The sequence below is a fragment of the Triticum dicoccoides genome, chromosome 3A (assembly GCF_002162155.2).
Source record: "Triticum dicoccoides isolate Atlit2015 ecotype Zavitan chromosome 3A, WEW_v2.0, whole genome shotgun sequence".
NCBI lineage: Eukaryota > Viridiplantae > Streptophyta > Magnoliopsida > Poales > Poaceae > Triticum > Triticum dicoccoides.
In genome coordinates this window covers 248,145,604-248,159,111 of record NC_041384.1, presented here as the reverse complement: position 1 = coordinate 248,159,111, position 13,508 = coordinate 248,145,604, and positions in this window count along the sequence as shown.

Here is a 13,508-nt window from a genome sequence, read left to right as displayed (position 1 = left end):
AGCTCCACCATTCCATGAAAATACGTATCTAGTTTGTGACTTAGAGTCATCCGGACCAGTGTCAAAGCTTGCATCAACGTAACCGTTTACGACGAGCTCTTTGTCACCTCCATAAACGAGAAACATATCCTTAGTCCTTTTTAGGTATTTTAGGATGTTCTTGACCGTTGTCCAGTGATTCACTCCTGGATTACTTTGGTACCTCCCTGCTAAACTAATAGCAAAGCACACATCAGGTCTGGTACACAGCATTGCATACATGATAGAGCCTATGGCTGAAGCATATGGAACATCTTTCATTTTCTCACTATCTTCTGCAGTGGTCAGGCATTGAGTCTGACTCAATTTCACACCTTGTAACACAGGCAAGAACCCTTTCTTTGCTTGATCCATTTTGAACTTTTTCAAAACTTTATCAAGGTATGTGCTTTGTGAAAGTCCAATTAGGCGTCTTGATCTATCTCTTTAGATCTTGATGCCCAATATATAAGCAGCTTCACCGAGGTCTTTTATTGAAAAACTCTTATTCAAGTATCATTTTATGCTATCCAGAAATTCTATATCATTTCCAATGAACAATATGTCATCCATATATAATATCAGAAATGCTACAAAGCTCCCACTCACTTTCTTGTAAATACAGGCTTCTCCAAAACTCTGTATAAAACCATATGCTTTGATCACACTATCAAAACATATATTCCAACTCCGAGATGTGTGCACCAGTCCATAAATGGATCACTAGAGCTTACGCACTTTGTTGGCACCTTTTGGATCGACAAAACCTTCTGGTTGCATCATATACAACTCTTATTTAAGATCCATTAAGGAATGCAGTTTTGACATCCATTTGCCAAATTTCATAATCATAAAATGTGTCAATTGCTAACATGATTCGGACGACTTAAGCATCGCTACGGGTGAGAAGGTCTTATCATAGTCAACTCCTTGAACTTGTCGAAAACCTTTTGTAACAAGTCGAGCTTTGTAGACAGTAACATTACCGTCAGCATCAGCGTCAATCTCCTTCCTGAAGATCCATTTATTCTCTACGGCTTGCCGATCATTGGGAAAGACAACCAAAGTCCACACTTTGTTCTCATACATGGATCCCATCTCAGATTTCATGGCCTGAAGCCATTTCGCGGAATCTGGGCTCATCATCGCTTCCTCATAGTTTGTAGGTTCGTCATGGTCAAGTAACATGACTTCCAGAATAGGATTACCATACCACTCTGGTGCGGATCTTACTTTGCCTGACCTATGAGGTTTAGTAGTAACTTGATCAGAAGTTTCATGATCATCATCATTAGCTTCCTCACTAATTGGTGTAGGAATCACTAGAACTGATTTCTGCGATGAACAACTTTCCAATAAGGGAGCAGGTACAATTACCTCATCAAGTTCTACTTTCCTCCCACTCACTTCTTTCGAGAGAAACTCCTTCTCTAGAAAGGATCCATTCTTAGCAACGAATATCTTGCCTTCGGATCTGTGATAGAAGGTGTACCCAACAGTCTCCTTGGGGTATCCTACGAAGACACATTTCACCGATTTGGGTTCGAGCTTATTAGGTTGAAGCTTTTTCACATAAGCATCGCAGCCCCAATCTTTAAGAAATGACAACTTGGGTTTCTTGCCAAACCACTGTTCATATGGTGTCATCTCAACGGATTTTGATGGTGCCCTATTTAATGTGAATGCAGCCGTCTGTAAAGCATAACCCCAAAGCGATAGTGGTAAATCAGTAAGAGACATCATAGATCGCACCATATCCAATAAAGTGCAGTTACGACGTTCAGACATACTATTACGCTGTGGTGTTCCAGGTAGCATGAGTTGCGAAACTATTCCGCATTGTTTCAAATGAAGACCAAAGTCATAACTCAAATATTCACCTCCACGTTCAGATCATAGAAACTTAATTTTCTTATTACGATGATTTTCTAGTTCACTCTGAAATTCTTTGAACTTTTCAAATGTTTCAGACTTATGTCTCATCAAGTAGACATACCCATATCTGCTCAAATCATCTGTGAAGGTTAGAAAATAACGATACCCGCCATGAGCATCAAAACTCATTGGACCACATACATCAATATGTATTATTTCCAATAAGTCTGTTGCTTGTTCCACTGTTCAGGAGAACGGAATTTTAGTCATCTTGCCCATGAGGCATGGTTCGCAAGCATCAAGTGAGTCATAATCAAGTGATTCCAAAAGCCCATAAGCATAGAATTTCTTCATGCGCTTTACACCAATATGACCTAAACGGTAGTGCCACAAATAAGTTGCACTATCATTATTAAACTTATATCTTTTGGCTTCAATACTATGAATATGTGTATCACTACTATCAAGATTTAGTAAAAATAGACCACTCATCAAGGGTGCATGACCATAAAAGATATTACTCATATGAATAGAACAATCATTATTCTCTAATTTAAATGAATAACCGTCTCACATCCAACAAGATCCAGATATAATGTTCATGCTTAACACTGGCACCAAATAAAAATTATTCAGATCTAAAACTAATCCCGAAGGTAGATGTAGAGGTAGCATGCCGACGGCGATCACATCGACTTTGGAACCATTTCCCACACGCATCGTCACCTCATCCTTAGCCAATCTTCACTTAATTCGTAGCCCCTGTTTCAAGTTGTAAATATTAGCAACAGAACCAATATCAAATACACAGGCACTACTGTGAGCATTAGTAAGGTACACATCAATAACATGTATATCAAATATACCTTTCACTTTGCCATCCTTCTTATCCGGCAAATACTTGGGGAAGTTCCGCTTCCAGTGACCAGTCCCTTTGCAGTAGAAGCACTCAGTCTCAGGCTTAGGTAGAGACTTGGGCTTCTTCACTTGAGCAGTAACTTGCTTGCCGTTCTTCTTGAAGTTCCCCTTCTTACCTTTCCCCTTCTTCTTAAAACTGGTGGTCTTATTGACCATCAACACCTGATGCTCCTTCTTGATTTCTACCTCCGCATCCTTTAGCATCGCGAAGAGCTCGGGAATTGTCTTATCCATCCCTTTCATATTATAGTTCATCATGAAGCTTTTGTAGCTTGGTGGCAGTGATTGAAGAACTCTGTCAATGACACTATCAACCGGAAGATTAACTCCCAGCTGAGTCAAGTGATTGTGGTACCAGAGATTCTGAGTATGTGTTCACTGATAGAACTATTCTCCTCCATTTTGCAGCTGTAGAACTTATTGGAGACTTAATATCTCTCAATTTGGGCATTTGCTTGAAATATTAACTTCAACTCCTGGAACATCTCATATGCTCCATGACATTCAAAACGTCATTGAAGTCCCGGTTCTAAGCTGTAAAGCATGGTACACTGAACTATCGAGTAGTCATCAGCTTTTGTCAGGACCCCGATCCTAAGTCACACCGATCTAGCATGTAACATATCATATCACTTTGTGGCCTCACGCATGGTATTCCTATGGATGCCACCTTACCTGGCCCAGGACCGTTTGCGCCTTTTGGATCACGTATATGATAGTGTCGCTAGCATCCATATGACAGAGAACCCAGGCCGACATGACTAGTCGTAAACCCAAAGTGGCACTAACTTACAGGGACAGGCATACATGACCCAGCAACGAACATGTCGGTCATCAGCGAGTGAATCCGGGTTGTAGCAGCTGGGCTAATAGGACTCCGGTAGACACCACGTGACATTTCCCCGAAGGGACAGACACATGAACGAAGAAGGACACATGCTGGCCAGCCTAAGTGTTCCGGAGCAGTAGCAAGCTACCATGGCTCAGTGGAAGCACTAGGAGACATTTCCTGGTAAGAGAGGCTACCAAGGATAAACAACTAGGTTGTCGGATCCCACACATACCAAGCATTTCAAATCATACACACAATATGCTCGATATGTGCAAATACAACATGGCATCACAACAAAACTCTACAACTCATAGTATTTATTCATTAGGCTCCGAAGAGCCAGATATTAAAAACATGGGTCTGATGACCCAACATTCAAGTCATAGAAGCAACAAGCACAAGAGGAAGCTTAACTTGTCTGAGTACAGACAACTACAAATGAAAAGACTGAGAAGCTTGACTATCTACAAGACCCTACCGAGGGCACAAAATCGTAGCTGAGGTAACAAGCTAAACGTCGAAGTCCACGCAGAACTACTAGCGAGACTGAAGTCTCTTTGTAAAAACATAAATTAAGCAAAAGTGAGTACAAATGTACCAGCAAGACTTACATCAGAACTATCTACATATGCATCATTATCAACAAGGGATGGTGGGGTTTAACCGCAGAATGCCAACTTTGACTCGGTGGCTATCTTGAATTACGACTGCAAGCAACTCTTTTGTGGTGTTGCACACGTGTCCACATATTAACCATATCAATACACCACTATGGATCCACTCCCGTCTCCCTACGCAAACGCCATCCATAGCACTCACACTTATCTTGCGCATTTTAGAGTATCCACTTTCACTTGTCTATGAACTGTACATGAAACCCAGAGGTCCTTTCCCGCGGACGCGGCTATTCGAATAGATGATGTTAACCCTTCAGGGGTGTACTTCTTCACACACACTCTCGCCACTTACCGCCATGTACACGTCATGTATCTCGGCAACCTTCAAGTGGAAGCCTGGCGAGGGTGTCGGCCACGACCTGACTAACCACACAAGTCCCTAGTCCAGGTTTATCGCCTATTCAGGTTCCATCCGCAGGGAGTCCGGCTGAGGTTGCCACATACGGACCTGAACGGTGTGTACAGGGTTCCTCGACACCAAACGAGCGCCCGACATACCCGACCACGTGCGTACCGCATCACAGCCCACCCCTCGGGTCAGCACTGCGCACGGCCTCCAGCAACTACAAACACCAAAAACTACTTGCAACTCCTGGACAGAGGACAAGTGTGGCTAATAAGTCGAGAGGGTCAATTAAGGATCCCAATGAGTGGTAGTAGCTACTCATGGATCACAAACACAGAACTCAGTTCCTGATGATGGCTTCAATGAGACAACCCACCATGTACTCCTACATGGCCTCTCACCGATACGTTTACCAAATCGTGTTCACACACTTAGCTCTCAACAGTAGGACATGGTCACACATTCCAATTCATCCCCGATGAACCAGACCTGACTCAAAGCAGTAGCAGGCATGACAAACAAGCATGAATGAGTAGGCACATCAGGGCTCAAACAACTCCTACTCATGCTAGTGGGTTTCATCTATTTATTGTGGCAATGACAGGTCATGTAGAGGAAAGGGGTTCAACTACCGCACCATGTAACGGTTGAAACGTTGTTGTCCTAATGCAGTAAAAGAGAGCAGGAGCGAGAGAGTGGGATTGTATCGGAATGAACAAGGGGTTTTTTGCTTGCCTAGCACTTCTGAAGACGATAAAGCTCTTCATCGGTGTCATCGAACTCATCGTCGGAACCACGTCTACTGAGAGGGGGCAAGCACCGACAAACAAGAGGGAACACAATCAATGCAATGCAACAATATGATGCTTGGTAATGACATGGCAATATGCTGTTGATTGAGCTAATGCAACTAGCAACGAGTTAAATGATGTTGGTTTGAACTCAAGGTTCAAAATTAAACACCATAAGTGGTTAGTTAAATGCCATATTTTGATTTTCCCTATTCAGCAACTATAAGTTGTTTCAACATGCATGAAAAGGGTACAGATGGACAGATTGGATTTTTTTGATAATTTTTCATATATAAATTATTTCATTTGGAGTTACGGTTGAATTTATATGATTTTTTGAAGCTTATAACATTTTCTGAAATACATAAACCATTTAAGATTTATTTAAATTCCAGAAAAGAATTACTGCGTCAGCATGACGTCACTGTGATGTCAGCGGTCAACAGGGCCGGTCCAGGTCAAACCTAGCATGTGGGACCCACTGGTCAGTGACACAACTAACTAACAGAGTTAGTTAGTGTTAGGTTAAGTACTAATCTAGGTTAATTAGCACTAAACTAAACCTAACTAATAATTAACAGGGGCGGGCCCACATCTCAGTGACTCGGAGGGGGGTCAAACTGGGTCAACCCAGGTCAAACTCGTCGGAGTTGACCCGGGGCTCGTCGCCGGCAAGGCCAGAGACGGTGAAGGGGCTCGGGATTCCTCGTCCGATGACCAAATGGCGGGCGGAGGGCATCTACGCGACAGGGAGGCTCGTTCGCGTTGATTGGGTGCATACAACAGCGGCTCCGGTGGCCTAAGTCGATGGCGGCAGCGACTTGCGGGCGGCCGGAGTTCGGGAGTTCTTGGAATCAGCGTTGTGGTGCACGGTGGGACGAACGGGTGGGCTAGATCGGCTCCTGGGAGCAGCACGAGCGCAATGACGTACTCAGGGGCAAGCTGAGCTTGCTCTAGCCACAGTGACAACTTCACCGGTGACGTGAAGCTCACGGGCACGACGGAGAGAGATGCTACGGCGAGCTACAGGCCACGGGGATAAGGGGAGACGGTGAAGGAGCTCACTGGGAGGTCGAAGAGCAGCTCCGTGGGCTCGGGGAGGCGCTCGGGGCGGCGAATCGACGATGACAATCTTTGGTGGTCGACGAGGGAAACGGTAGTGGTGGTGGCGCAGCAGAGCTTCTGGCGCCGGGTGACTCGATGGAGAGGATGAAGACAGCGAGGCGGAGATTCCTGGGACGGAGAGGGAGCGAGGGAGTGGTTGTGGCCAAAGCGGTGCACGGCGGCGCTCTCTGACGCGTTCAGGTCCAGGCGGGAGAGAGAGAGCAGAGGAGAGGGAAGGCATGGGACGAGAGTGAGGGGGTACAGGGCTAGCGCGTGGCATCTTCCAGAGACGTCCGGGCAAGCAGGTAGAGAGGAGGTGGCCCGGCGCATGCGTGCATGCCGCGGGCACACGCCCTCGTGCCTACTGGCACGAGGTTGAAGACAGGGGAGGAGTTGGGCTGTGCTGGCTACAGTGCTGGGCCGCACAGGTGGGCTGCAGGTAAGCCAGGTAAGTCCTCTCTCTCTCTCTTTTATTTCTGTTTTTCTATTTATTTTCTCTGTTTTGTTTTAGTTTATAAACCAAATCATTTTTATAAATCCTGAAAATATTTGTGGGCAGTAACTGAACTGTTTTAGAGGCCCTCAGTAAGTTTCAGAATATTTGGAGCTACCAAATATTTTAAAGGAATTAATAGCTCCAATTCAAATACAATATGAGTTAATTCAAAAATCCATTAATGACCTAGAAAAGTGTGCACCATTTTTGGCGGAGGTTCTAGACCAATTCATAAATCATGAACTTTTCTGAAGGGCATTTTGGGTTCATTGATAATATTTTTATTTTGATCCTAGTTGCATTTCATTTGGTGCTAGGGTTTGAACATCCCCATTTCAAGTTTAAGCAAAGTTTAAACATGATGCAACAACCAAGACTAGTCCACAAGCAAATCTAAAGCTAGGGATGTGACAGCTTGGCTCTGCCAGGTTTTCATAACATCTGGAGTTGCTCCGGCAGCGGGTTTGGCACCTAGCGGTGCTTCTTTTAGGACGTAATTCTTCTGTGCAGCAATGAGGATAATCCTCAAGTTACGGACCCTGAGGGAGTCCTGGATTAGGGGGTGTTCGGGTAGCCGGACTATACCTTCAGCCGGACTCCCGGACTATGAAGATACAAGATTGAAGGCTTCGTCCCGTGTCTGGATGGGACTTTCCTTGGCGTGGAAGGCAAGCTTGGCGATGCGGATATTCAAGATCTCCTACCATTGTAACCGACTCTATGTAACCCTAACCCTATCCGGTGTCTATATAAACCGGAGGGTTGTAGTCCATAGGCAATCAACTCCATACACAACAATCATACCATAGGCTAGCTTCTAGGGTTTAGCCTCCTTGATCTCGTGGTAGATCTACTCTTGTACTACCCATATCATCAATATTAATCAAGCAGGACGTAGGGTTTTACCTCCATCAAGAGGGCCCGAACTTGGGTAAAACATCGTGTTCCCTGCCTCCTGTTACCATCCGGCCTAGACGCACAGTTCGGGACCCCCTACCCGAGATCCGCCGGTTTTGACACCGACATTGGTGCTTTCATTGAGAGTTCCTCTGTGTCGTCGCCTTTAGGCCTGATGGCTCCTTTGATCATCAACAGTGATGCGGTCCAGGGTGAGACTTTTCTCCCCGGACAGATCTTTGTCTTCGGCGGCTTCGCTCTGTGGGCCGATTCGCTTGACCACCTGGAGCAGATCGAAAGCTACGCCTCTGGCCATCAAGTCAGGTTTGGAAGCTTAAACTACACGGCTGACATCCGCGGAGACTTGATCTTCGACGGGTTTGAGCCACGGCCAAGCGCGCCGCACTATCTCGAGGGGCATGATCTAGCTCTGCCCCCGGACGGTGTCCTGGAGGCCGCACACGCATCGGTTCCGACCCCTAACTCGGAGCCTATTGCGCCAATCGAGGATGAGCGGTTGGACGTCACCTCGGGGGATGCGATCCCAAAAGCGATCAAGCCGAACGCTAGCCCCGCACTCTACACGACCCGTGACTCTGAGGATCCGGACTCCACCCCGGACTCCGAACCCCCCCGCCCCTGCCAATCGAATCTGATTGGGCGCCGATAATGGAGTTCACCGCCGCAGACATCTTTCAGCATTCGCCTTTTGGCGACATCCTGAATTCTCTTAAGTCTCTCTCTTTATCAGGAGAGCCCTGGCCGGACTACGGTCAGCGAGGGTGGGACACGGACAATGAGTAAATTCAAAGCCCACCCACCACCCACTTTGTAGCCACTGTCGACGATCTAACCGACATGCTTGACTTCGGCTCCGAAGACATCGACGGCATGGACGATGATGTAGGAGACGAACAGGAACCAGCACCTGTAGGGCGCTGGAAGGCCACCTCGTCATATGACATATATATGGTGGATACTCCAAAAGATGGAGACGGCGATGGAACAGTGGGGGATGACGCCCCCAAGAAATAGCCAAAGCGCCGGCGTCAACGGCGCCGCTCTAAATCCCACCTCAACAAGATGCGGCACAGGAAGATGGAGAAGCCAGCCCTCATGAGAGAGCGGCTGACCGAGAGGTCGAGGATGATAACTGTACGCCTCCCTCCGAAGACGAGGCAAGCCTCGATGACGACGAATTCGTCATACCATCAGACCCCGCCGAACAAGAGCGTTTTAAACGCACGCTTTTAGCCACGGCAAGCAGCAACAACTTAGAGCTGCCCAAGATTTGCTAGCTGGCAGATGGACTGAAGTCCTTGCGGCCGAAGAGTATGAACTCGAAGGCCCCTCCAAGAGTTACCCGAAGCGCAGGCCGCTACCCCGATCAGAGGAGGAAGCACCTACATCACCAGCGCATGACATGGCAGACCGGCCACCTCGCGGCCGCGACAGAGAGGCCTCTCGGCCCTCCACCCAAGCCATGCCCCGACGCCGCTCAACTAAGGCACGGGAAAATGCGCCCGACCTACGAGACATACTGGAGGATAAGGCAAGACAAACAAGATCGATCTACGGATCACGCAGGCGCCCTACGGCATGTGACAATGATCTTCACTCTGGATACAACAAATCCGGTCGGGCCGAACACAACAGACATAGCTCTTCCGAGCTGCATCGCGATATAGCCCAGTACAGATCCGCCGCACACCCGCTATGGTTCACGAATGAAGTAATGGATCATAAAATCCCAGAGGGTTTCAAACCCGTAAACATAGATTCATACGATGGCACCACAGATCCGGCGGTATGGATCGAGGATTATCTCCTTCACATCCACATGGCACGCGGCGATGATCTACACGCCATCAAATACCTCCCGCTCAAACTTAAAGGACCGGCCCAGCATTGGCTTAACAGCTTGCCAGCAGACTCAATCGGTTCTTGGGAGGACCTGGAAGCCGCATTCCTCGACAACTTCCAGGGCACTTACGTGCGACCACCGGATGCCGACGACTTAAGCCACATAATTCAGCAGCCAGAGGAATCGGCCAGACAATTCTGGACACGGTTCCTAACAAAGAAAAACCAGATAGTCGACTCTCCGGACGCAGAGGCCCTAGCAGCCTTCAAGCATAACATCTGCAACGAGTGGCTTGCCCGGCACCTGGGACAGGAAAAGCCGAAATCCGTGGCAGCCCTCACGACACTCATGACCCGCTTTTGCGTGGGAGAAGACAGCTGGCTAGCTTGCAGTAACAACTTATCGAAGAACCCTGGTAATTCAGATACCAAGGACAAAAGTGGCAGGACACGTCGGAATAAGCAAAAACGCCACGTTAGCAGCGACAGCAATGAAGACACGACAGTCAATGCCGGATTCAAAGGCTATAAATCCGGTCAGCGGAAAAAGCCATTCAAAAAGAATACTCAGGGCCCGTCCAGTTTGGACCGAATACTCGATCGCTTGTGCCAGATACATGGCACCCCCGAAAGGCTAGCCAATCACACTAACAGGGATTGTTGGGTGTTCAAGCAGGCAGGCAAGTTAAGGGCCAAAAATAGAGACAAGGGGCTGCACAGCGACGTCGAGGAGCCCAATCCGCCGAACAACAATGGACAGAAGGGCTTTCCCCCAGAAGTGCAGACGGTGAAAATGATATACGCAACCCACATTCCCAAGCGGGAGCGGAAGCGTGCGCTACGGGACGTATACGCGATGGAGCCAGTCGCCCCAAAGTTCAACCCATGGTCCTCCTGCCCGATCACTTTTGATCGAAGGGACCATCCCACTAGCATCCGTCATGGCGGCTTCGCCGCATTGGTTCTCAACCCAATCATCGACGGATTTCATCTCACAAGAGTCCTCATGGACGGTGGCAGTAGCCTGAACCTGCTCTATCAAGATATAGTGCGGAAAATGGGCATAGATCCCTCAAGGATTAAGCCCACAAGAACGACCTTTAAAGGCGTTATACCAGGTGTAGAAGCCAACTGTACAGGCTCAGTAACACTTGACGTGGTCTTCGGATCCCCGGACAATTTCTGAAGCGAAGAGTTAATCTTCCATATAGTCCCGTTTCGCAGTGGCTATCACGCCCTGCTCAGACGAACCGCATTCGCAAAGTTCAATGCGGTGCCGCACTACGCATATCTCAAGCTCAAGATGCCAGGCCCTCGAGGAGTAATTACGGTCAACGAAAACACCGAACGCTCCCTCCGTACGGAGGAGCATACGGCGGCTCTCGCAGCGGAAGTACAAAGTAGCCTTCTCAGGCAATTCTCCAGTCCGGCCATTAAAAAGCCAGACACTGCCAAGCGCGCCCGGAGTAACCCACAGCAGGACCGCTTGGCACACTCTAAGCAAGCATAGCAATGCGGCCCCAACCCCAGCTTTCGCGACATAGCGAAACCAGTACTTCGCATACATAACTACGCCCTTGAAATACCATGGGCATAGGGGAAGGGGCACAATAACGGCATGCCCAAAATACGGCATAAAACGTACTAGGGGTTGTCGGATTCTTTTTTTAATTTTTTCTTACTTTCAGGACTCCATACTTCGGACGACCTGTTCGGCAATTCGACTGCCGCACAAACGATGCAAGATCCAGGGAGGCAGACAAGCCATGCTGCAATATGGAACTCCCAGGTGGTCTCTATTACGAGCGGTATACCTGTTTTAAATACAATTCCGCGGCCTGCCCCTGGTCAAGACATACTGAATAGTCCAATATCTTTTGCTTACCGCACTATTTGTATCGTTCGGCTTTGATAAATAGCCTCTCTATAAACAATGCTTAGCTTCTTGTCTATCTTTTGCATTGTCTTCTTTTTACATTTATGTTTATTACATGACATGATTGCACCCGTACACCATGGTACGGAAAACACGCCAGGGGCTTCAGTACCCCTCATAATGGTGTGAGAAGTCCGTACACTTTCACAAGTGCGGCACCCCAAACTTATAGCACTATATGCGTCGGCTCCGAATCATGATTTGGGTCAATAGTTGGGTTTTCCCGGCTCCTGTGTTTTGGTGCCTTACGTTTCGCTCTATCGGCTAAGGTAGCACAAGGAGAACCACTGCGATTGTGCCCCAGTTCAGCTGGGTTAAGCACCTCAGTGGAGAAAGCTAAAATTGATTGTCATGATGTGGCGAGAGACCGGTCGCTATTTGAGAGGTTTTTCGAGTCCCTAAAGGCTTATGCCGCTTCGAGCGAGGAGCTGGCTTTGTCTGGCCAAGGCGTGGATAGTGCCCCGAACTCGGTCTTCCGAACTAGGGGCTTCGCCGAAATTTAAAATTATAGAGTTCTATGGCTAAGTGAGAGTGTTCAAGCATTATAGTCCGATTGCCTGGTTCGTTGTGCTGAGCGCCTCCCTCGAAGGACCCAACTATGGGAAAAAGAGCGCTCAGGTTTATCCCGAACACCCCAGCACTAGTGGCACGGGGGCAGAAGCCGACGACTGGCCATCTCTCAATTTTTGATAAACGGCCGCACAGAAAGTAATATTTTAAATTCAATAAGCATTGCTTAGCGCATATGAACAAGTTTTCAGCGCACATGATAAACACGAGCGAGTTCATTCAAATATCACATCCTTGGTACATTCATCCGCCACAAGGCGGGCACCTGCAAGAACATCCTTGTAGTAGTTCTCGGGCTTGCGATGCTCCTTCCCCGGCGGCGGCCCGTCCTTCACAAGCTTCTCACCGTCCAGCTTACCCCAGTGCACCTTCGCACGGGCAAGGGCCCGACGAGCACCTTCGATGCAGACGGAGCACTTTATGACCTCAAGCCTCGAACAGGCCTCCACCAGCCGCCGCACCATCCCGAAATAGCTCCCAGGCAGGGCCTCTCCGGGCCACAGCCGAACTATGAAGCCCTTCATGGCCTACTCGGCCGCCTTGTGGAGCTCGACCAGCTGTTTCAGCTGGTCGCTCAAGGGCACAGGGTGTCCGGCCTCAGAATACTGAGACCAGAACACCTTCTCCGTCGAGCTACCCTCTTCAGCTCGGTAGAATGCGGCGGCGGCGGATACGCTGCGGGGAAGATCTGCAAATGCCCCTGGAGAGCTCCGGATTCGGGTAAGTAACAGGTAGTTCACTTTTATGTTTCTGCTTTGCATAAAGAATGCCTTACCCGCTGCTATCTTCCTCATCTCCTCCAACTCTCAGAGGGCCTTTTGGGCTTCGGCCTTGGCAGACTTGGCAGCCTCTAGGGCCGTTGCAAGCTCGGATCCTTGCGCCTTCGACTCCAGCTCCAAACTCTCATGTTTTTTCATGAGAGCCTGAAGCTCTTGCTGCACCTCGCCGACCTGAGCTCCAAGTCTGTCTCGCTCGGTGCGCTCCGTGGCCGTTTTCTTTTCGGCCGTAGACAGCGCCTGCTTAAGGGTCGCCACCTTAGTCGTGGCCCCTACAATAAGCAGTACAATCCTGTTACTCTTTCTGCAATCAAGCCTTTCTATAGGCACTTTTTCTGTAAGGTATTTCTTACCTTCTTCCTCCTTGAGCCGCCGCTTGGCAAGGCCGAGCTCTTGCTCGGTCCGCTCG